The sequence below is a fragment of the Coloeus monedula genome (assembly GCF_965178545.1).
Source record: "Coloeus monedula genome assembly, chromosome: 3".
Classification (NCBI taxonomy): domain Eukaryota; kingdom Metazoa; phylum Chordata; class Aves; order Passeriformes; family Corvidae; genus Coloeus; species Coloeus monedula.
Genome location: NC_138783.1, coordinates 50,281,295 through 50,305,466, shown reverse-complemented (window position 1 = coordinate 50,305,466; position 24,172 = coordinate 50,281,295). Strand labels below are relative to the sequence as shown.

The following is a 24,172-nucleotide window of genomic DNA, read 5'->3' as shown; positions in this document are numbered from 1 at the left end:
GCTTTTTGGAGTATAGGCCATGATTTACGTATCAAATGAGAAGTACTTCACACAATAGATTGGTCTAGAGTTAATATGATAATCCTGTCAACAATACTGGTAAATGTGCTAGAGAGATATGGCCCTTTGCAGATCCTGCTGTTTCTTGTGCAAGGAGCCAAGTATTTCTGAGACAACTCCTATATCTTCACATATGTTTTTCCAACCCATAGAATTATGCTTTAATAGTATTTCCACAGAAGAGCAAGGTGAGCCAAGGACCAGTCGTTACGGAGGCTTTTCCATGTAATTGAGTGGTTCAAGAAAACATTATGAGAGATTATCTTGGCAAAGGATGTAAATGTGAAGAACAGCTGGTAATCCCATGAAGATCCTGCTCATCTATAAATTAATACATGCCACTGGGGATACTGACAATTTGTCTTGGAAGTGAAATGGTTGAGAAGAGATTTTGGCACTTAATCAGCAAAAGATATGACACTCATAAAAACAGAACCATATTTATGACACAGTAGAACAGTTAATTGGTTTCGGATATATTTATATTTACAAGCATCTATTTCTGATATCTATGTGTGTGTGTAAAAATGAAATTTCATTCCATCGGGAGAGAGAGAAAACTTCCTTTGTTAACTTTTTAGAAGAGTGTGGCTTGTACCAAAAGAGCTCAATAAAACGTGTTTGCTATTTTGAGGGGCTTTTCATTGAACAAATGGTTTTCTTACAGCTCTCCTCCTCCACTGCTTCAATTTTACAGCATAATGAAAACAAGACGCAGCAAACTGTAAGTGAGGTAGGATCAGAAGAATAGTTTTAGAGGGGTAACAGCTGAAAACATTGCTTAACAGTTAACTGTTAACTGGAAGGAAGGCCAGAAGATGTAAGTGTTTCTCATTTACCATGCATATGTAGATATGCACATAGACATAAAGAAAGAATGGTTGCTAAATATGTACTGGTGCCATAAATATGTGTGTGGGTAAATAGGTAAGATAATCAGATATCCAGAAAACTAAATTTGCTTTATGTAGTTAAATTTAATGTAGATTTGTTGCCAGTAGACTGTCAACTTTGCCATGTGTATATGGGAGGCTTGACACTACCTATTTTACTGTTATATGGTACACAACACCTGTGTGCATCCTTCTATCTAGGGACTCCCAAACAGAAATAAGGTAGTTCTATGTATGTACTAGTGAATCCCTTCAAATTAATACCCATCTCTATATTCCCTGTCTTGCTTCTTCCTAGAGTACGTACTCTTCCACAGAGAAGCCCTCTCCACTTATTTGATGCAGATCCCATTTTTTCAGCTTAGGAAACCTATTTTCATCACCAAATTAGGGTTCAGTGCTCTCAGTCTTGCTTTTATATAGCACTACCAAAATCAAAGAGTTTTCATCTCTATATTTTGTATCTCACTTGTCTTCAGGTCTGGTCTTCTTCATTACCTCTTCTCCCAGGTAACAAGTGACAGGACGAGAGGAAAGGGCTCCAAGTTGCACCAGGGGAGGCTTAGATTAGATATTGGGAAAATCCTTTTCACAGAAAGGGTTGTAAAGAATTGGAACAGAGAAGTGATGGAGTCACCATCCCTGGAAGTATTCCAAAAAAAGTGTGTATGGATATGGATGAGGACATGGTTTGATGGTGAACATGATGGTGGTCCAGGGTTGAACAGTTGGACTTGATGATCTTAAAGATGTTTTTCGACTTTAATGATTCTATGATTTGTGTTATCTTGTTTCTGTTAATGATGGTTAGTTGGTTTTATTCTTATTTTTATTACAAGAAAAACAAGAGTCTGGTCACTTTTTTTTTTATGGTGGATTTTATACAGTTATGTTTTTGCAGTATTTTTATGTGTTTGATACTTTTTTAATGTAAAAGCACCTTTTTATTGAGTGAGGTATACAACAGCTCCAAATGTTCAGGCTTTGTACCTAAGAAAGAAAAGAAGCACCAAAGGGAGCACTACAATTTTCTTCTAAGTAGTTATTTTTTCCTACTCCAGATTCCAGGCTATGACTCTAGGCATGGACTGAATTGTGATCCAGATTGTGACTGTTTCCTTTGTGGTCAAAGGCAAAGATGCTTCTGATTGCAGACCTGCATCCCAGTTTCCATCCTGTAGCCTCAGGAAAAAGGGAAAGGACAGCCTCAATTTTACTCTTCCTTCCTTTGAATATCTAGTGGCATTTCCAACAAAGACAATCCATTCTGTACCTGAGAGGAGTATCATCTATCCCTACATCTGCTATTCAGTTCAAATAGCCTGGGGGCTTTCTAGAGTTACTGAAATCATTCTGTGAAAGCCCTTCTGAGGTCTTTTGATACAGCATCCCAGATTAAATTGATATGCTGCATCTGCCTGCTCTGACCTATGCAGTGATGCTGATGGATAAGACTCTATTTCTGTTAGTTCACTCCCTTTAGCAAGCCCTGGCTTAAGTGCAGCTTCTGCTGTGTGTAATGGCAGATGCTGCCAAACGTGACTCACATTTTCTCTTCATTCCCTGGTACAGCAGGCTTTCCAGTTGCTTCTCAGCATGAGGAGCAAACTTATTTCTTAATTAAAAAAACAAACAAACAAATTGGCAAGAGCCCCAGACATCTAGATGTTTCGAGTAAAAGGCTGTGCTCATTAACGTTTCTCCAGTAGAGAATAGCAAATTTCCAGACCATGCTGTCTAGGACAGGATCCTAACACTGTGAAACTATATGGCTCTGAAGATAATACCCATCCAAGAATAAAAAGCTTTTCTATCACATTTTCCTTGCCGTCTGTCCTGGATGTATGACATACCATAGCACGATAGTGTAATGCTTTCCTTTTTTAGAAGGAAAGACAGCAATGATGGAACTGCTCTATGAGATTTGGTTTATTGTATTAATTTTCTGTAGTATAGGATGTCCACTCTTGTCTTCTGGATAAGATTGTCTAAATAGCTAGTAGAGCTACCACTGCCAGAAACTCTGCCCACATCTATTTACTACATTTACAGTTTCCAGCTTAGCCTCATTGAGGGTGTGCTGGAAAGATGAAGAATTCCTTTTGTTGCAGTATCTTTCTTCCCCGTTCCCCTTCTTCTGGAGAAACCAGGCTGTTCTCTTCTGCTCATCTTGTGTAGTACTGCCCAAATGGGATAGAACTCTTGTAATTTCAGAAATAAAAGGTGCAGAAGTCTGTTCCAGCCACCAGCAAGGAAGAGGAATGGAGGTTCTGTTAAGTCTTTCCTTTTCATCCAGAGCCCTCATGCAGTTCTTCTCTGGAAGGTTTCAGAGCCCACCACAACAGCCTTCAGGAAGCACATTGTTGTCTGTTTGGAGGAAATGTGAATGTAATTTGCAGTGAAATGCACTTCAGAGTACCTGCTGCCCTCTGCTTTACCGAGCAGTGGTAGAAAGGACACTCCTGCATGTGTTTGAAAGCTGAATCCAGCCCCAACTACTTGGTTTGCCACCATCATATTATCTCATTTGAGCTCAGAGAGTGTAAGCAGTTGAACTAAACTGTCTCACACTTGATTTTGTTTCGGATCCATGTGAAGTAATAGGGAATACCAGCTCTTCTGCTTCAGAGCCAGAGTCTGTTTCCAGGCTCTCTATTCCTTTTGTTTGCATTGGGCCACCTTGCATTGCAAATCTACTTCTTTTTAGAGACCTGAGAAAGCCAAAGCAAAATGGTATGAATGTGATTAGGTTAGTCTAGCATGGTCCCATAAAATTTGCGTTGGTAACTGCACTCAAACTGTTTCCTTATGCATCTTACCTGCCAAGCACAGAAAGTGGCTGGAAAGACAGTTCAGTCAGGGCTAGGATTTGATTTCTGAGTGGGGCCAATAAATCTAAAAGCAGCTCTTTTAAAGAGTCTTTGCTTTATATTTTTTTTATTTTCCCTTTCCAGTTAGGTCTGCTTACATAATCTCTTCTTTGTCCTGTATTCAATCCTCATTAAATTTCTGTTAGATTTTTATTTATACTTTACTCATACCAAAATATAAAACAAAGTTTGGAGAAGTAGATTTGGGGAAGAAAGCCGTCATTTAGGATCTCTTCAATTTCAGTCTGTAGCTTGGGTTCCTCATTGCTCATCCCAGCATGCAGAGCCCTCATGGGCTGGCAGCTGTTGTGGTCCGTGCATCCCAGTCACTCTTGAACTGATTTGAAAATTCCTGCCAGTGGCAGGAACCAACAGGCAGATTGGCCTGGTATTAGGTCCTGAGCTTTGTTATAAGCAGTTGCCAGGTTTGTCTGTTTCTGCAGTGAGTTTTGGCTCCATTTCCATCTCGGAGAAATTTTAAATATTCTTTTTCAAAAGTTGGCATCACTGATACCAGAACAGAGTACTTTTTGTAGCACTTGATTTGATTTCTGTACTTTAAGTTGTTTTCTTTCCTCTCAAATGACTGTACTCACCTACTGATAAAATTCCTTTTCCACAATCTTTGATTAATAAGTAACATGGACTGTGCTGGCTTGGAAGGAGAGGATTCAGAACAAAGTGCTGCATTTTAATATGAAGTGAAATGAATCTATTTGCACAAAATTATGTGGAAAGAATACACTGCCAAGAAACCACATCATTGAAATACGCTCTTCTGCTTCTATTAGTTCGATCTGCAGGCTTGCTAATTCTAATTTATGTAGGCTTAAGGTGACCTGTTTCTCAATGTAGAGATATCCATCCTGCATATGACACCATTTGAATGCAAAGATCCACCCCTGGTGATGATGATTCAGTACTGTACTGCTACAGGTTTTCTCATCAGTGGCAAAAAACCATGACATTATTTAGTTGGCTTTAAAGAGAAAACATGTGTGAAGTAGAAGGTATAGAAATTACAGAGATGCTGCAAAGAAAAGAGAAATTAATTAAAACGAACAAAAAAAAGTAGGTCAATTTTGGCCTAACTTTGTTCAAGTTGTTCCTTTTAAGTATGAAGAGCAGAGAAAATAGGCAGATGGGAGTACAGAAAAGGGAAATAAGCCAAAGTGATTAGCCTAGTGACCTTCCCTTATTTCTGGTGGATTTTGTATGTATGTGCACTGTGCCATTGTTTCTGATGAATAAAATTAGCATACTCAATTTATATCCTAAAAGAAGCCTAAATTCAGTAATTTTCTCAGTACTGCAGTTCCAATTTAAGGTGCAAGTTTTAACTTTGGAAATTACTTGTGGTACTTATTTTTCTATATTTTGCATATTTATGTGTTCAGATTGAAGATACCTAAAAAAAGAGAATAATAGTTTTATAAAATAGCATTAGGACTAATTAAGAAAAGAAAATAGCTCAGAACAGTGGCATTCTCCTGGGGTTTTGTTCATATGCCATTTTTAAACAATAGAACATTGAGTCACTCAGTAACAGATTAGCTTATTCATCAGCTTTCTAAGAGCTAAATTTCAATGGATTTCTTCCCTTCCTTATATTCTTTCAAATTATTTATATAAAGGAAGGTTTTCACTATGTTGGTAAGGGTTTCCCAAGAACTTTCCAACTAATGCTTAGTTAAACAGATTGAGTAGAAATTTATACTGTAATTAGTTTGATGAGTGGATTGTGTTGCGCAGACCATATTACCTAGAGTTTTCTACTAAGGAAATAAGGAAATGAAAAATGAAGGCAAAAATATTGAGGTACTTCACTTGCAGCTGTTATTTATTATTTTAAAACATCATTGTAATTAATGATAACTTTAAAGCACCTTGTAGTGTTCTGTTTAACTCTTCTTTGAATGTTTACTAGGCATTTTGGGAGGTTTGTTATTTGGATGAGATCCACACTGTCTTTTTTCAGGGTGGCCAGAGACAGAAATATCAAAGGGCATCAATATAGCCTGGTGAGTAGGCTTACATGGAATATGCTGCTAACAATATGGGACTTAACCTCCACCCAGAAGACTTGGCTCCTGTGTAGAAATAGGTTTATTCAAGCAATTTCATTTCAAAAGCGCAGTGACTTGAAAAATAATGAATATGGATATTTCTGATACCCAAAAAGGTGTATGAGTTCTTTTGTCTCTTTGCTAAACACTAGCATTCAAAATCTGTAGAAATGTATGCCACAGTATAATTTCCTGTTGCATGAAAAATCTGTTTCCTATTCCCATTTTTTTTAATTTGTGGCTTTGGATGTTGGTGTTCTGGGGTTACAAATTAAGACAGAGGTCTTGATATACCTTTTATACATACGCACTTCTGAACATCTCCTATGCTATAATTTCCTCCTAGGAGCAACCACTCCTTTCTTTTCATGCTCTCTCCATAGTTTTTTACAACTCTGAGTGGTTCCTCTCTGAATCCTCTCAAAAGTTTGTGATCCTTTTGGGAGATGATCAATGCTTCCATGATGTCCTTCATGACACTGCACACTAATTCACAGAAAGACATTTGTTATCAGTGTTATTCTCCTTTCTTTTCTGTGTGTATTCTAATATCTTATGAGCTTTTTTTGGCTTGAGCAAGCCAGAGAGTGGAGTATCATTGAGCTGTCATGGTGTCAGACTTCTCCATTTATTTAGGAAATAAACAGACTCTTCTTGCTGTAGCTATCCCAGCTGCAAATGTTTCCATATTGTCCTATGCTTCACCACGTGGCCAGTTACTACTTCCCCGGGTCTCATTTTCAAGCTGCTCATTTAAGATGTTGTAACCTGTTTTGGCTGCAGTGGTTTTAATGGTAGGTCTTGGCAAACCTGCTGCCTTTTCAGTGGAAGAGGTGATGGAGGTGCCTGCAAGAACTGTTCCAACAGCGAATCCTGGGGAGATGAAGGGGGGAAGTAGGCGTACGTATGAGGAGGGCAGGGTCTCGAGATGGTATTTGAGTAGCAGGGACCAGGACCTGCAGGAGGAATGTCACAACAGCAGAGAATGTGCGCCAGAATACTAAGGCCATTTACCAGCCTCTATCACATTATTTTGCATTACAAGGCAACAACACCTCTTATTTATCAACATCTTTTCTGCCAGTTCCTCTGGAATTCACTTGTTGAGCATTCAGTGAATATGTTGATAAGGGCTAGCTCTGCTACATGAATCCAATCCTAAATTTCAGATTGTCAGAAATACAAGTGTTTTGAAAAACTTATAAAAATGTCTACTGTCTCCTTGGAGGCAGCTTTGATACCAAGTATATGTTTTTCACTGAGATGTATTTACACTGAAGAAAGCAACTTGGCATGAGCGACTTTACCTATTAACATCTACTTTCACATAATCTTTTCACACTTGTTGACGCTGTTACATTTTTTTGTCTGGTTCAAATTTTCCACATTTATTAGGTATCTTCTCTAAACCTCAGTACTGACTCAGAGGTCAGAAGTACCACTGCAGACTTTCATGGGACTATTCAGTGAGGCAAGACAAGTGCTGCACAACTGCAGTTCTGTGGAAAATGATCTGTCTACAAAGTGCATGTGATTTTTTTTTGACTTCTTACATGTAAGGAGAGGTGGTCATCCTCTTTAAAGGCAAAACCAGGCACATTTAGAGAGTGCTTTATTCAGAAGTTTATTCTGTGAGATGACCAATACCCCATACAGAATGACTGGCTCAGCTGTAAATGTTTGCATTGTAGACACCTATTACCAGATGAAATCAATCCCACATGTGCAATGTACTGTTAGATTAACTTCAACTTTTGTTACAAGTGCCGAAATCTAACATCTTGATGACTTGGAATATAAAAGCACTTCTTTTCAGTTAAATATACAAATGAATCACACATTTTCAATATTGGTTTGGGGTTTTTTCATACCTTCCATTATTTTGATTCTTTGTTATTTAGGACAAAAATGTTGCAATGGAAATTCTGATTTTCTCTTGACTCCTCACTTTCATTTATTCTATTCTGGTTTTGAACTGAGTCTCTTCTGTGCAACTGCCTTAGCCACTACTGAGGACAGTCATGTTCTGTAACAGGTATCTCCCTGGGAATAAAAGAGTTTGGGCTACCAGGAGATGTCCCTTTGCAGAACAGATTTTCAGGTGACCTGCACTTTATGTTCCTAGCCCCCTTTATGTTTGTTTAATTAACCACCAAAAAACAGTATTACTTGCTATATTTCATATATCTTCTCCAAAACTAAAAAGGCAAAATCTTATTTATGATCTGCAATTATGAGCTTTATGCTTTTGGTTTTGGTTTTTTACCAAAATGGAACATAATGAATAAAATCAAGCAGTAAATAGCCTTAACAACCTGCTTTTCTAATTCAAATTAATAATGTCTTCCAAAGTATCACTGCATCAGTATTGCATTTGTTCAGTATTTTGAACTTCTCCAGTAAAGCTAATTGATTCTGAAATGCCAGACCAGTAAGATTTACTGATTGTTTCCCCTGCAAAACTGTTAAGGTAGCCATGCTTTTTTTACAACCATGTCAGCATCTCAAAACAAATTGAGAAGACTCTCAGGGGTGACATATTTAGCTGCATAGTGTCAGCTATTAGATAAAGGCAGTGACAAGGATAGCGCAGTTAAACACCTACAATCTAATTACATTGTCCAGGAAAATTAGATGTGTATGAAAACACAGAAGTTATTAGAGTAATGTACGAGTTTCATGTTCTTGATTACTCATATTAAATAAGCTTTCTGACAAAGCAAGATCTTAGAGTCGACCTTTCTCTTTGTCTCCTCAAAAAAACTTAAAGGCAAACAACAGATAGGTCTTCTCATGAAAAGAATGTCACTATTTCTGTGTATACTTTTGCCTTCAAAGTGTATAAATCAGTCATAAACTATATCCATTGCTTAGACACGATGCAATATGCTCAATGTGCCTTGTTCTATAAGTTAACATAAAGCGTGCATTATAATATCTTCATAATAATAATAATAATATTAAAAAGTTGAACATTGCAATATAATTTTTAAAAAACCCCTAAATTGCTAATGTCTTAGGAGAACAGTTGGTTTTAAATTATTCCTGCTACCAAATGTATAAATCTTTCAAAATAGCACATGCATGTTACATGAATAGCTCATCTTTATTATTCTACTAACAGTAACTACATGATGCTATTATTAAACTATATTATTAAACTATTACACTCTTGGTTCACTTTTATGCCAAAGATCTATAATCTGCAATATGTTGCACAGAAACAAAAACAATCATTCAGGTAGGTGTCTGAGAAGTGTAACTGATTTCTGTTGCATTATTGTAAAATATGCCATGAAAAATCAACAGAAATCACTAGTGGCACTGTTTAACATATCCTGACTTGTAGAATCTTTCTGTATTGACCTTTTCCTTTATGTTTCCTAGTTTTCCCTTGTAACACCAGAAGAACAAGGTCTGTAATTGTAATTAGATCAATCTGACAATGAGTCACTCTCTGGCAGCTAAAGAGGAATCAGGAGAAAAATAATCTAATCTTAAACATGAGTGGTATTTGCTGGAGGGAAGGGAGGAAGGGAGGGTGTATGTAATTTTTTTTTAAAGAGGAATGTAAAACTTGCCAAGAATTCATTAATTTTTTCCTTAAATTTTTATCATGATCTTGTGTTTCATGATCTAGAGTAGCTGCTGAGTATGTTGGAAAATCAGTGCAGTGTTGAAATCACCTGTAAATACATATTTCCTTGTGTATGCAAAATGCCATGTTTCTGTTTTTAATTACATTGTTAGGGGAAGAACTAGTGGCAGAAAAAAATGCCATGTCTATTTTTGTATCCATTATCCACTGGCACTAGCTCAGAAATTGTAAGCATCTCTAGTAGGCACCTGAGCATCCTGATCATAGAATGGGTTATATTGGAAGGGACCTTAAAGGTCATGTAATTCCAATCCCTCTGCCATGGGCAGAGATGCCACCCACTACATCAGGGTGCTCAGAGCCCCATCCAACCTGGCCTTGAACACTTCAAGGAATGGGGTATTCACAACTTCTCTGGGCAACCTGTGCCAGTGCCTCGCTACCTTCTGAGGAAAGAATTTCCTCCTAACACCTAAACTAAATCTCTCCTCTCTTAGTTTAAACCCATTGCCTGCTCCTATCACGATGAAAAGTGGCTCTCCCTTTCTTTTTTATAGGCTGCCTCAAGTACTGCAAGGCTGCCATGAGGTCTTCCTGGAGCCTTCTCTTCTCCAGGCTGAACAACCTCAGCCCTCTCAACCTCTCTTTATAGGAGAGGTGCTCCACCCCTCTGATCATCTTCATGGCCCTCCTATAGACATGCTCTAATAGGTCCATCCATGTCTTTCCTGTGCTGCAGACCCCAGAGCTGAGCAGAGCACTCCAAGTGGGGTCTCATGAGGGCAGAGTAGAGGGGCAGAATCACCTCCCCCACCCTGCTGGCCACACTTCTTTGGAGGCATCCCAGGTTGTGGTTTGCCTTCTGGGCTGTGAGCACACACTACTGGCTCATGTCCAGCTTTTCCTCCACAATAAACCCCAAGTCCTTCTCTGCAGGGCTGCTCTCAATAAGCTCCTCTCCCAGTCTGTGCTCATGTCTGGAATGGCCCCAACAGGTGCACTGGATTTGTTGAACCTCATGAGGTTCTTGTAGGCCCACTTCTGAGGTTTCTCCATGTCCCCACAGATGGCATCCCGTCCTTCTGGTGTGTCAACTGCACTACTCAGCTTTGTGTCATCCAAAAACTCGCTGAGGGTGCACTCGATCTCTCTGTCAATGTCAATGATGAAGATATTGAAGAGCACAGGTCCCAGGACAGAGCCCTGAGGGACACCACTTGTCAGTGACTTCCACCTGGACACAGAGCCATTGACCAGAATTCTCTGGCTGTGTCCATCCAGCCAATTCCTTATTGACCAGGTAGTCCACCCTTCAAATCTGTGTCTCTCCAGAGATGTGGGTATCACGTGGGACTGTGTCAAAGGCTGCACAGAAGTCTAGGCAGATGACATTGGTCATTCTGCTCTTCTCAATAGTTGCAGTCACTCCATCATAGAAGGCCAACAGATTGGTCAGGCAGGATTTGCCCTTATGAAGCCATGCTGGCTGTCTTGGATCACCTCCTTGTCTTGCATGTGCCTTAACATTGGTTTCATGAAGATCTTCTCCATGTTCTTCCCAAGTACAGAGATGAGCCTTTCTAGTTCCCAATGTCTTCCTTTCTTATCTTTTTTAAAATAACATTCTCTTTTTCCAGTGACCATGGACTTTGCCTGACTGCCATGCCTTTTCAATGTAGAGTGGCTTGGCAACAATATCAGCCAGCTTTCTCAGAATTCTGGGATGCATGTCATCAGGTCCCATGAACTTCTGACTATTCAGCCTCATCAAGTGGTCCTGAACCTCCTTTTCTCTTCTAGTGGGAGAGACTTCACTCCCCCAGCTCTGACCTGGAGGTTCAGGGACTTGAGAGACATTCAAGGACATGAGATCCTATCTTGGTGAAAACCACAGTTCTTGAGAGGCCTAAGTACAGCCTCAATCTTGGCATGGAAATCTACAGCTGGCTGTTGTGAAGTGCTGAGCTCTGGGGGTTTCTGAGTTCCTTGTCCTCTCTGGAACTCAAATGCCTGACATTTTATTCTCCATCTTCTCAAGATATAAGCTTGGATTGCACTTCTGAGAATAAGCACACAACTGAGCAATGAATGTTCCCTTTGCAAGATGTCATATTCGCTGTAGCATCTAGAATGAAAGTCGCAGCTAGGCTGTGAGGTCTTTGATGCAAGGATGATCCTTTCATCCTATACATATATGTGGGTTTTGACCTAGTTTTTCATATATTGTGTGTTCCCATTAAAAAGCGACCTTATTTCTGGTTGAATCCTGAATGTGAGGCACTTTGTAATGTAAGTAATAAAATAACACAACACTACATAAATGGTAAATTGCTGCATTGCCTATGTTGCTGTCTTGAATTTGTACTTTAATCTCATATGGATAAAGCTCTCAATATGTGCTCCAAAACACTGTGACTATCAAAAAGCTGACAGATAGTGTACTGAAGATTTACAACACAGGATCAAAACCTCTAAAACTTCTGGAGATACGAGAGGTGGGTACATTCTGGTACCAAATGTGGAAAAGCCCTTGTGCAGAATGTAATTTGAGTGTCTCTTTCTTTCCTTCAGAACTCTTTAAAATAAAAGTTACCATAGAAATGTCATTGTCTGATTATTTACTGAAATAAAAAGGTTCATGCTAGAATGCATTTTAGTCAAGAGAGATCTTAGGCTTGCCCAAGATTGTAGTATAATATGAATTATATTACATTTGACACAGAGTGAAGGTGAATATTGCAATACATCATAGAAAAAAACGCAGCAAGAAATCAGACTGTTATCTATAAAGAGCCTTAAGAATGTTTAGCATGAAGACTGGAGGAACTCCAGGTAGTGCATCATGGTGCTATGTACACCCAGCGTTTGCTGCCTGTTTGGGCTTGCATAGCTATGAATTCAGACTAAAGGGGTACTAAGATTCTGAAATATAAAAAGTCAGTGAAATGATGATAGTTCCTTAATCTCACAGTGGATTAATATGTAAGGCCTCTTCTCCCTTCTTAAATCATCTGCCTAGAGTTACATATTCTCATTCTTTAATCATGTACATGATAAGGAGGCTTGGCACTGTGCATGGCTGTCATACTTGGTGAGCTAAAATATGCTGTCATGAAGTACGTCCTTGAGTCTGATTTGATACTGTCCTATTTGGCTTGGTGTAAACATTAATGTTTTAATTGATTTTTTCCTTCTTTTCATCAGCTGTAAGATATTAGTAGGTATTTCTAGTGATAAATGGGTTTTAAAGACAGCCTAAAATACTGGAGGACCCTGAATGTGAAGGTCCAAGCGGACATGATGCTACAGCTATTGCTGTAAGGGATGAAACATTTGAAGTTATGTAATAAGCAGATCAAAATTCCAGATATTCTATAATTAACTCTAGCAGCTCATAGTAAGGTTCTGTGTATTTGATGGTCTTCTTTTAGCTCTCATGAGTGTTGTAGGTCCTAGATTAAATCAAGACCTAGCTCCCAGTCCTGAGGTTCAGCTAATTCTGGGAGAAAGCCCTCAAACTTTTTTCCATCAGCTGTAAAGAGGCCAGCAAATTTTGAAAACTCATTTGCATGAATTTGCATGTTTCTGTGGCTAAAGAGATACTTATAATTATGTAAAGGTCCTGTCTTACTGCAAGTGCAGTAGGGACAAGTCCTCAGATACATGTCACTATGAATTGTAGCACAGGCAGCAGAATGACTGTAATGTGGCACCTCTCCTTTCTTCTCATGTCATTACCCCATGAAGTACAAAATGATTGCTCCAGCTTCTGGAGGAAGGATTTGTGTAGGAAATCTGTCTAGGACATATCACAGCTGAGAATCTAGTCCACCTAAGTCTGCTCAGATAATCTACTGCTAATGCTTCTAGTGTCTGCCACGCTTGCTGACAGAGCTGTTCTCTGGGCCTTTTCTTGGAAAGACATTTAAGTCCCGTAACAGAACAAACTGAGTTTCTCAATAGGTGAGAGCTATTGTTCTTTGTACAGACAGCACGAAGGTCCCAAGGAATGGGGACCTGGTTCGTCTTACAGCCGTGAAACTTTAGGAGAGCCACCTTCACTCCCCTCAATAACTAATAAAACAATTACTAATCAATTTCCATGCTGAAACTGAATTCAAGCTGTAAAGGTAGAGAGACATCTCAGCATCCAGTTTTCCAGCAGCTGGTATCACCACGGTTGTTGCAGATGGGCATTCTGACAATAGTCCAGAAGCCCAGCCAGAGGGCATAGGAAGCAGAAGATCATTTCTTGGATTAATTAGTAGGTTTTTCCCACTGAGAAGCCCTTTTCAAATGTTTCCATTCTAATTTTTTTCCTGGAACATTAGAATATACCAACAAGGAAATACTTTTTAAAACTGAGTAGCAATAACTGCTTTCTGATCTCAGATGTTGCATCGTGAGTTACATTCTTTTTAGTTGCTGTTACTGAGTGAGTAAAACTGTACAGAAGATAGATGTGGATCAGTAGGTGCACCCCTTACTGGGGGGTTTTTCAATTTTCAGGGTTGACACAATAATTTTCACTTTAAAAGTTTATTCTTGTTAGAACTGACTTGTAGTTCATATAAATCAGACCTACCTTGATTTAAGATCAGCTGAAGCAATGATGTTTTTTGTAAAATCAGTGCTTTTCGAAAGATGAATAGTGCCTTAAATCTAACTGTACAAACAAATTTTAAGCAGTGGCCATTAACTTGAATTACAGAACAGAAAACAGAGAAGGATGATATTTGTCTCATAGTGATTAAGGACAAAAAGGTAAAGGTATGCAAAATGCCAGAAAAATCTCCATTTATTCCATCAGCATTTTCGTTGTAGTCTGTAGTATGCATGTGAGTGGTATAAAAATTGTTCAACAAACATGTCATAAATGTTAAGCAACTCTATGAAATATTTCTTTTTATTTAAATTGTCTGAAACTTGCCTAATACCACATTTATAATTCTATAATTTTAAGTTCAGTTTGTTCCATTTAGAAATCATACTGAGCTATGAGCTATGGAGAACTGTAACACCGTGAAGGGATTGTGGAGTTTTCCACTAAAGGATCCTTGAATATTTCTAGGAAGGTCATGGTGCTTACACAAAAAAAAAAAAAAAAAAAAAAAAAAGAGAGAGAGAAATTAATTGTTTGTCTGCATTGCAGAGAACCATAAAACAAGTTCCTCATGTAGGAGCACAAGGTATGGAGATAGTTCTGTGAATATATTTGTTTTGGCTGTCCATGACAGCTGAGAAGTAATACCTGCCAATTTTATAACCCCTCTGTGAGAGTGCAGTTATTTTACTCTGTTTCAAGAAGTAAAATATTTCTTTTGGTTTTGATTGCTTTTTTTTTTTTTTTTTTTTGGTTTGTTTTGGTTTGGAGTTTTTTTGTGGGTTTTTTTTGGTTTTTTTTTTTTTTTTTTTTTGGTAGGTTGGTTGGTTTTTTTTTGCTTTAAAATAGTTTTAGCCAGTACTACATACATTGAAATGAGTTTGAATCTGCTCTAGGCTATGCAGGAATGTGTGTGTGAGAGGGTGGTGGGGGTGGAAATTTGACCTAGTCCCTAACAAATTTCTGCTCTCTCCTGTTGTCAGAGAAGGATGCATACAGGTGACTGTTGCCAGTGATTTTAAACATGATACAATGCAGAAAATTCAAGGTCAGTGCTTCTGTACAGACATTTTGTGATCTCTGTAAGACAGTAAATTATAAATTATAAAATATGGTCATGGCTGTGGAAACCCTAACATCTCTGACTTTGAGTTAGACTTGTATAACTTAGGAGTGATATAGATGCAGAAGTTAGAGACCAAACTGCCTAAGGGTTTCTCTGGATAGCAATAATCCAAGGGTCACTGTAGCAGTGGAGATGTTCATAACCAGCTGAAGAACATTCATTTCTTTGTTCAGTCAGTTCTGCGCTGACTTACAGGAGGTCACAGATTAAGCCAGCAGCACGTTCAGTATGTGAGCACACAAATTTATGCTCTCTCACAATCTCAGCAATTTTTGAAGGGAAAAAATCAGAAGGGTGGGTGAATCAGAGGCACACACACAAATACATGTATCTAGATGTGTGTGTGTCTATATATGTGTGCATATACTTACTTGGAGAGGGGAAGAGGGAGTGATTAGGGTGCATAATGTGTATGTTGTAGAGAAGATTTCTAGATCCAGTCTCTCTGGAGTGTGTTGAGTCAAATGCAGCCCAACACCACAGTTAGTGTATAAAAATAAATGGATGTAAACATAGGATTAACACTGAGTATGCCTAATCTAAATAATTTCAAACCATATATGTCTGTTTGTCCTTTGGTGCACTGCAGCCCTCTTGTTCTTAGTTCACATGTGCATAAGGGATTCTCAACTCCTAATGCAGCATAATTTCATCCAACTTTTCTCACCATGTGCATAATCTCAGCAGATAAGGCAAAAAGTAAGACAAGCAGCTGGGAACACAGGGCTTTGAAGTTGTTTAAGTGTTTACATGGCAGTTATCTGAATTGCACCTGGGTATTTGCTGGCAGTGAACCCCACTGCAAAAGGAAATGTATGTTTTTCTATGACAATATTAACTTTGCAACCATCACACAAATGCATTGTCCTTTGTTTATATGGGTTGAAGTGTTCATTTTGAAAATGAACAACAGAAGTCAATATACATCACAAGCATTTGTTTTCCTATGGGCTACACCAGAATTTGGAATGGAGCAGTCATTTCTGACACATCTTGTGTGCATTTGCTGTGGAGGTGGTGAGGTAGGTGGCATCCTCTTACCTGGTGCTGGCACACTGAAAGGCATTCTGTTCTTTCTTAGAAAGGGAGAACTATGAAACCTCCCAAAGGGAAACCATGTCATTTGCATGGGAAAAGGTTTTTCTTTAAATCTGGCATAAAAGCTCTGATAAACAGAGACAAAACCACAGAGGCAGTCAAAGAGAAATGATCAGATTGAAAAGGATTTACAGCAGGTTTCCAATACTAAAATGTTCTATAAAGACTAAAATCTATAGAGTAATTACAAGATACAAAACAATTAGTATGTCTGCTTCTCCTAAGGGCATTGGCCCTTGCTGGGATGCCAGAAGGGGCAGAGATGCTACCTAACATTTCCCACAGGTGTTCTCACAAAGAATATTTCTGCTGTACACAACTTCTGTATTTTCAGTAACTCTTTGGAATAAAATAATTTATTCTTCGGTTATCCCTGCCTTACTTCTTACTGAAAAATGACCACTAAACAAATCTGTGTTGGTTTTCCTCAAGAGGCCTAAAATGTTGATCAAGATTTTAACTGATTGCTAATACATCACTTTACTGGGAAGAGTGCATTTTTGGTTGAGGCTAAATTACAATGATGAGTTTTATGGACTGTGAAGGAGAATACCTGATACCCACTTAGAGCCTAGCCATCATGAAACATTTCTGTGGACACTCAGTAGTGAAAACAAACAAACTGCTGCTAATGGCAGTCTGAAGTTCATTCCCAGCTAAGTACTGCTCTGGGCCAAGCTAAAATAACACCACAGCTGTAGCCAGAGCTCACAGGGCTTGGTTTTCATGTTCTGCCATGGATTACTGCAAACTGCTGTTTGCTTTAGCAATCGCTCATTTCCCAGAGCAGGATAGTAGTCCCCAGCTTTCATGCCTCTCTTTGTTGTTGTGTGACCTCTTGTACCTTTCCCACTTCATTCTATCTTTAAAATAGATATAGCACTTCTTCCTACTCAAGAGGGTAAAAATGATAGCAATGTGTGACTCACTGTATTGTTCCAGGATTGTAAAAAACAGGGGCTACTCTGGCCTCTCACTTCTGTTCATCTCTGTTTGGCAGTCATTGCTCTTCTTTTTTGTCTTTCTTCCTCCCACCTCTGCCCCATCTCATTTCCACCTGCCCCCACGCACATGTTGTGACAACTACATTATCTCCAATTTTTGTTCATGTCTTTGTTTATACAGAAGCATGGCTGGTTATCGTAACACAAGACTGAGCACTAATTGATATTTGCACAGTTCTGAGCATGTTGATGTTAGTCCTGCTGCACAGTCGAGAGTTCAGAATGACTAAGTGCTTCTGGGACTTGCTAAAGGTAAAAGCACAATGAAGAGGACATTTTTTGATTTTATCAGGATGAAATTTGCTGAGACGTGGCAGAACTGTATCCTGTAAGGAAGTGATCCCAAAGGGTGGGTGTTGGGAATTGGGCAGGATGAACTGAGCATTCAGGACGCCATGCAAACCAAAAGTGCATACATGTTCCACAAGCCGTTTCCTTGGCTAAACACTTGAGGTTGCCTGTACCTGCTTTGCAAGAACATAATGTCAAACTGTCAGGTTAGATTTTAATTAGATTTTAAAATATTGACTACTCTTAAAGCATATCTAAAGGCATAAAAGTGGGAAGTGCTATGGAGAGATTGTGTAAGTGAAAGAGAATGGGGGTACATGACCACTTTATACCAGGTGGAACCAGACCTGTTTGGCTGCCCTGGTCACCTTGAAGGGCCAAGGGGCACCTGTTTCTGCAGTGAAACATTTGTGTTCTCTCTCTCAGTATATCCAGCTGGCCACAAAGGACAAAATAGTGACAACAGAGAAGCTGTTCTTGCAACTTGCTTTGGTTAGAACATGGACTTCCACAAGCACAATATAGAATCCCTGAAAATTGAAGAAGATTACTATGGATATATTACAGCAAAATAACATTCTGGAGTTTTAAATAGCTACATCTCCAAAATAATATTTAAAAAATAATAATTTTACCTGATCAGAACTATTTTCTGAATTAATTCCAGGGATCTCCAAAATCACAGGTATAGTTAAATCCTTAAAGGTATCTAAACTTATGATACCTTGGTGCCCTTTTTTCATGGTTTCAAGTACAAATATTGGTAGAAATAGTCTTTCTGTTCTGTGAAATATTTTGCCAGTTTGTAAAATTTTCTTATCTGGTTCAAGACCAGGGTTTGCAAATTTCTTATGTAATGTAATACAATGAGTTAAATATTAAAGTAAACACATTTTCGAAACAAATTTTTTCTTTCAAAGCTATAAAAATGAAACCTTTTAACAATTTGCTTTTTTATTTGATAATTCACATTCTCTGTTGAGAAGTCAATTGAATTTTTACATGGAAAAAAAGTGTGGAAAAAGTCCTCAATAATTGCTAGCTCCAATTTACCAGTTTTATTGATTCCCATATCATTGCACTCATCCTTCTGTGGGATTTGTGGATCAGTTGCAAACTACTGCAACATTTTTTTTACCCTAATGTGGATGGTGGTATCTGAGCATACCTGCATATGTGGCATGGCATAGTCAGCAACGAAGAGGCTCTTGTCAACACAGAGGCTTTTTGCTATCCATTAAATTATAGAAAGATTTTTGTGTTCAGACTTCCACTAGTTGTACTGCGGCCAAATTAAGGAGACAGATAGTTCACTCTTCAAGACCATGGAATAGCAAATACAGTCATTTTATCCATTGGGGAAATCATAGGAGAAGGAAAGGTAATGTAGAATGAATGACAGCAAAAAAACTAAGATTACAGAGTATTAAACAAAGTGCTTGCATTAGAGCAACATGTGAGACAGAGGAAATGGAGCTGTAATGGAGCTCTTCTGATGACAGCAACAAATTAAACAGAAGAAACTGTTTGGGGATAAAATTAATGTTCTGATGCTTTTGATTCCCATTTGTCAAGATGAGTGCTAGTGCTGATGCAAGATGAATAGGCATGGCCAGCTGAGCCACAGGGATGAATGGCATCATCCAATATGATGGCAAAATGAGCAATTGCAATGGTTTAATAAAGTAAAAAATACCATAGAGGCACACCCTAACACTCACCACAAGTGGCTGCTCCTCACGTGTTGGAACTGAATCCTCCTCAATAAAAATTTGGTTATAACCCCCCAGGCTCTAATTGCTTGACATTTGGAAATCATATTAGCAGCTGCTAGAGGTAAAATCTCCCTGGTCTGTTAATACAATAAATTCTTTTAGATAAGTATGATAAATTACACTTACTGAAATGCATGTTCCTTTACTGTAAGTCTTTCAGCTCATTTTCTTCTAATCTCACTTGGAACATTGTTGAAATGGTTTTCATTTTTATATACTCTATTATTGCCCTTCTCCACTTATTGTAAACCTTTTTCTTTAATGTCATTCAACAGTTTTCACTGTAAAATAGTTTCCAAGCAGTTTTCTACTTGATCAAAGCTTTCAAAACAGCAACCACAAGAAATGTCACATTACTTTCTAAACTTTTATCAATAGGACATAGGCAAAATAGATACATATTTGTAGCAAACAGAAGAAAGCAATTGAATAAACCTTTCTTTCTATGACTGTTTTTTGAACCAGCACTGATCTTGGTGCAAAGTTAAATAAAATAAATATTTAGACTAAAGTAAAATGCATACTTAAAAACAAGTAATTTTGCCAACTAAAACACTAAACTAGGGAAAACAATTTTCAAATGTTCATCAAGTGTCCTTTAACAGCTGTGCACAATTATTAAATATGCTTTTATATCTCTGGGCACTATTTACAGTATCTCACCTTTTTAGAGTACAGCTCAGAATATTAAGTTTAGGGTTTTCAAAAGACATGTCTGTGTCCTTTGAATTCTTACTGATGCTTGAAGCCCCCTGTAGGTACTGAAAGGCTGCAGTGAGGTCTCATCAGAGCACTCTCTTCTCCAACTCTCAGCCTGTCTTCATAGGAGAGTTGTTTCAGCCCTCTGATCATCTTTGTGGCCCTCCTCTGGGTCCATTCCCACAGGACCACATTTTTTCTGTGCTGGGGTCCCCAGAGCTGAATGCTCTCATGAGAGTGGAGCAGAGGGGCAGAATCATCTCCCTTGACCTCCTGCTCACTCTTCTGGTGAACAAGCAAGACTTGCTCAACTGCAGACTGGGGAGCTGTTCTGTCTTCTTTCTTTGATCCCATCATGAATAGTTTTCAGCACAGTAGCTCAGGTTCAATGGAAGAAATGGGAATTTCCCCTTTGCCCTGCTTTCTAACCTGGTGAGGTGGCCAACATGTTGTGATGCAACAGGTATGAGGCAGAATATCATCCAACCAAGATGTCTTCTATCCCACAAGTGACTTCTCCAATAGCACTCAGGCCATATATTAAATATGGTCTCTAATAAACACCTCTGCAGTGTTTGTATTTTAAAGAAAAATTATGAGCCCTGTTGTCAGCCTTTGAAGATACATCTTAAGCACTAAAATCCAGCAGCAGTTTCAACCCTGTACCAAAGATGGGTGCCAAGTCTCTGAGAGAAATCAAATTTCTGACGCAGCAGTCTCAACAGTATTTTCTGTGGAATAGCTTCAATATTGCCATTATTCTCAGCTGACTAACGTGCTCTAGGGAACTTGCAAGTGTCATCCAGACTGAAGATTTCATTGCAGGGGCCAGGCAACTTCAAGCTAAGGCTGACATTGCTGAGTATCATAATACTACTTCCCTTTTTGGGCTGCAGAATTTTATTTTGAAGTAGTAACTAGGATTTTCTTTCCTTCTGAAAGGATCTAATAAACCTGCTAAGCAGATGATTGAGTTTTGCATGTGGATTGCTGTTTTCCTCCTGTAGAACTGTCTATATGTCACTCTAATTAAAGCCTATCAGGTTATTAAATTGCTAGAACGAAGAACCAGCATGATTTTAAATCCTTATACTTTGCAGGACCTTTTTCAGTTCAGAGTTCTTTCCTTCAGTATCAGTGAACCAGTAGGAAGTCATACAGATTTATCCTTTTTTCCTCTGAAAGGAGTGTCGTGTTTCAGAGTAGTGCTGCTGGTTGCTCACCACAGAACATAAGCGTACAGAACCCAAAGCCTTTTTTTATTAACAGCAGATGTAAAGTAGTCCTGTCCAAATGCCAGGGTTTATTTGATAGCAGTGATATTTTTGATACCATATCTGTGTTGAATAAATTCTCTGGCTTTTTTATTAAATGTCTAGAAGAGTTATTTGCATGCTGGACAGATACACTAATTAGGTTTTTTTTTTTTTTTTGAGGGTGTGATTTCCTGAGAGTGAATGATTACAGTTTGACAGGTACTCAGAAATATCAGTGGAAGATATAGGCATATTTGAAATGGGAGCCTAAAGGAGCTAATAACTAATAGAGGTTGATGGGGAAGAGGGAAGCAAAAAACTTGGATGAAAATAGTCTTTTTTTTTGTCTTTGAAATGGTGTATGATATTATGGGATTGGCTGGCATTGCAGAATCCCTGTGCTGTTGCAAATTAAAATGGTTTTGAAGTTGTTCAAGGCAACCATTTCATAATCTATATCAGAAAAAAAAGCTTTTATCTGACAACAATCTTTCTGGGATGTTATTGAGTCATTTAATCCAGTTGTTTGATGAGCTCCTTTCCATGATCACTTACAACCATGAAAGATTATGTATACATCAGAGAAACAGTTTTTTGATGTATATATTTATTTTCCTTGTTGACTTTACAATGCTGGTGTTTTGCTTCTACCTTCACTTCCTCTTCATCCAAGGAGTTCATTTGAGTAATTTGTTTCCACACAGAATGCCTTTCAGGAAAATCACAGGATCATAGAATCATTTAGGTTGTATAAGACCTCAAAGATCATCAAGTCCACCATTTAACCATGTCCCTCAGTGCCACATCTGCATCTACATATCTTTTAAATACCTCCAGGGATGATGTCTCCACCCTTCCCTGAACAAACAGCCTGTCCCAATGCTTGGCAATGTTTTCTGTGAAGAAGTTTTTCTTAAAGTCCAATCAAAACCTCCCCTGGTGAAACTTGAGGCCCTGTCAGGTTCTTTATAAATGCAACATGTCTACTTTCCTCCCCGCAACAGATCCACAGCCTTTCTTGAGCTAGCTGCGCCAACACTGAGGGTGCAGTTGCCTCATTCACAGCTCTGGCTCATCCTGCTCTTATCATAGAGCACAGGGTGATACTGCTCAGGAAAGTTCTTGGAGGCCTTCGCTCACAGAGGTGAACATGGAATGGCCCTGCTGAAACATGGGACTGCTGAAGGGGAGGAATGGACCTGGCATCTAAGCATTTCTGGTTTCTGCAGGCTGGTTTACATGCTTCAGCAAATAAAACACGGCTGTATCAGCAGAGTGTGTTTATCTTTGGCTTCTGTTTGACACTTCCACTTGCAAAATTGTTACAGCTGGAGTTGTACGCAAATGATTTCTTTATTATTCATAGCAGCAGGTGCTGCAGCAGTCTTTTGGCTAGAGTTGTACTCTCTTGGTCCATGGTTTTCTATATATTTGATTAGCTGGTGCCATGCTGTTCAGATGGGTTGCTAGTCCTCCAATAAATGTATTTTGTTACACAATCAGTTATATAGTGCGTTATCATTTCCATAAATCACTCTTAGTTGGCAGCTTTCTGTTGCCACTTAGGATCGTTCCAGCAATAATCTGCATCCTTCTTGTATGGCATCCTAAAAAGATCTTGGAAGTTAACATAGCCTGGGTATCATTTTAATAGCTGATGTCCTTCTGGCAGCACTAGAACACGGAAACCAGCTATCCATGAAGGACTGACATATTTATTTTTGATTCACGTATCATTTATGTCTTCTTCAAGAAGTGCTTATCCAAAGATTCAGTATAGCAATTTGGGCATCCACTGGGCTTATGCCAGAGTTGTGATGCTAAAAATCAGGTGCCTGTCCCCAGGCAGGGTGATTAACAACACTGCAGGTCGCTGAAAAGTGCAGGGACAATATGATATGCCTCACTCAGAAAGGCATCCCAAAAACCTGGCACAGTCATGTGGGACCTGCCTGTCCCTTGCCAATTGACACAGCCTGTGCCTGCATTTCCTACTCGTCTATGGAAATGAGATGCTTCGCCACTAATGAAACCTGATTTGGACTCAGCCACTCGTTATCTTCCCATCAGAAGTGACCACTTCACTTGATCCCTGCTGGCTAAACATAGGTCAGCTTCAGCTGCTGCTCAGGCAGACCTCGCAATGGAGCAAGAGGCTCTTTTAGAATGAAATTGCCTTGCAGAAGGGAAAAAAAATGTAGTCTAGCTGTGCTTTTCCTATTAGTAAGAGAGATGCCTAATCAATTCAGTTCTGTGCTCAGAGGAGGAATTTTCCAATATCTCAGTAAAATTCTTCACTAAATAAAAGGTAAATAAAAAACATGTTTTCATAGACAGATTCCTATCAAGGCTGCAGAAGCAATATTGACTGAAGAGATAACGGAGCACTTGGTGCATCTGATGGAAAGGTGCAGATGGTTGTCCCTGTGGGGACAAGCAGATAACAGGAACAGGGAGCGTGTCACTGCAAGGCACAGGAGTGGCTGTGTTTTCAGCTGCCTGCAGATTGGGCACTTCACACTGGTACCTGGAGGAATCTGTTCACCCTTCTGTTTAATTTTTAAAACATTAGTTGCAGTTTCACCCCTTATGCTAGTTTCATTTACAGCCTGCATTGCTGAGAAAGTTGATGGATCTGTGAAAGGAAATGCATTTAATCACTGTCAACAACCTCCTCATTTGGGCACTGAAAGCAATTAAAGAGAAAAGTAATGGACCAAGAGGTGCATCCAAGTGTGGTGTTAATGGCACCCCTTTCATTTAGCATGGCAAACCCAAAGCAGCAAAGTGAAAAATATGAAGAAAACAGCATGGCAGGTCAGTTTGCCCACGA

At 38.9% G+C, this 24,172-nt stretch overlaps 1 protein-coding gene across 2 annotated transcripts in view; it reads left to right on the top strand.

Annotated features, from left to right (window-relative positions):
• STARD13 (StAR related lipid transfer domain containing 13) overlaps positions 1 to 24,172 on the top strand; it is a 289,969-nt gene that overhangs the window by 100,743 nt on the left and 165,054 nt on the right. The window lies entirely within an intron of this gene.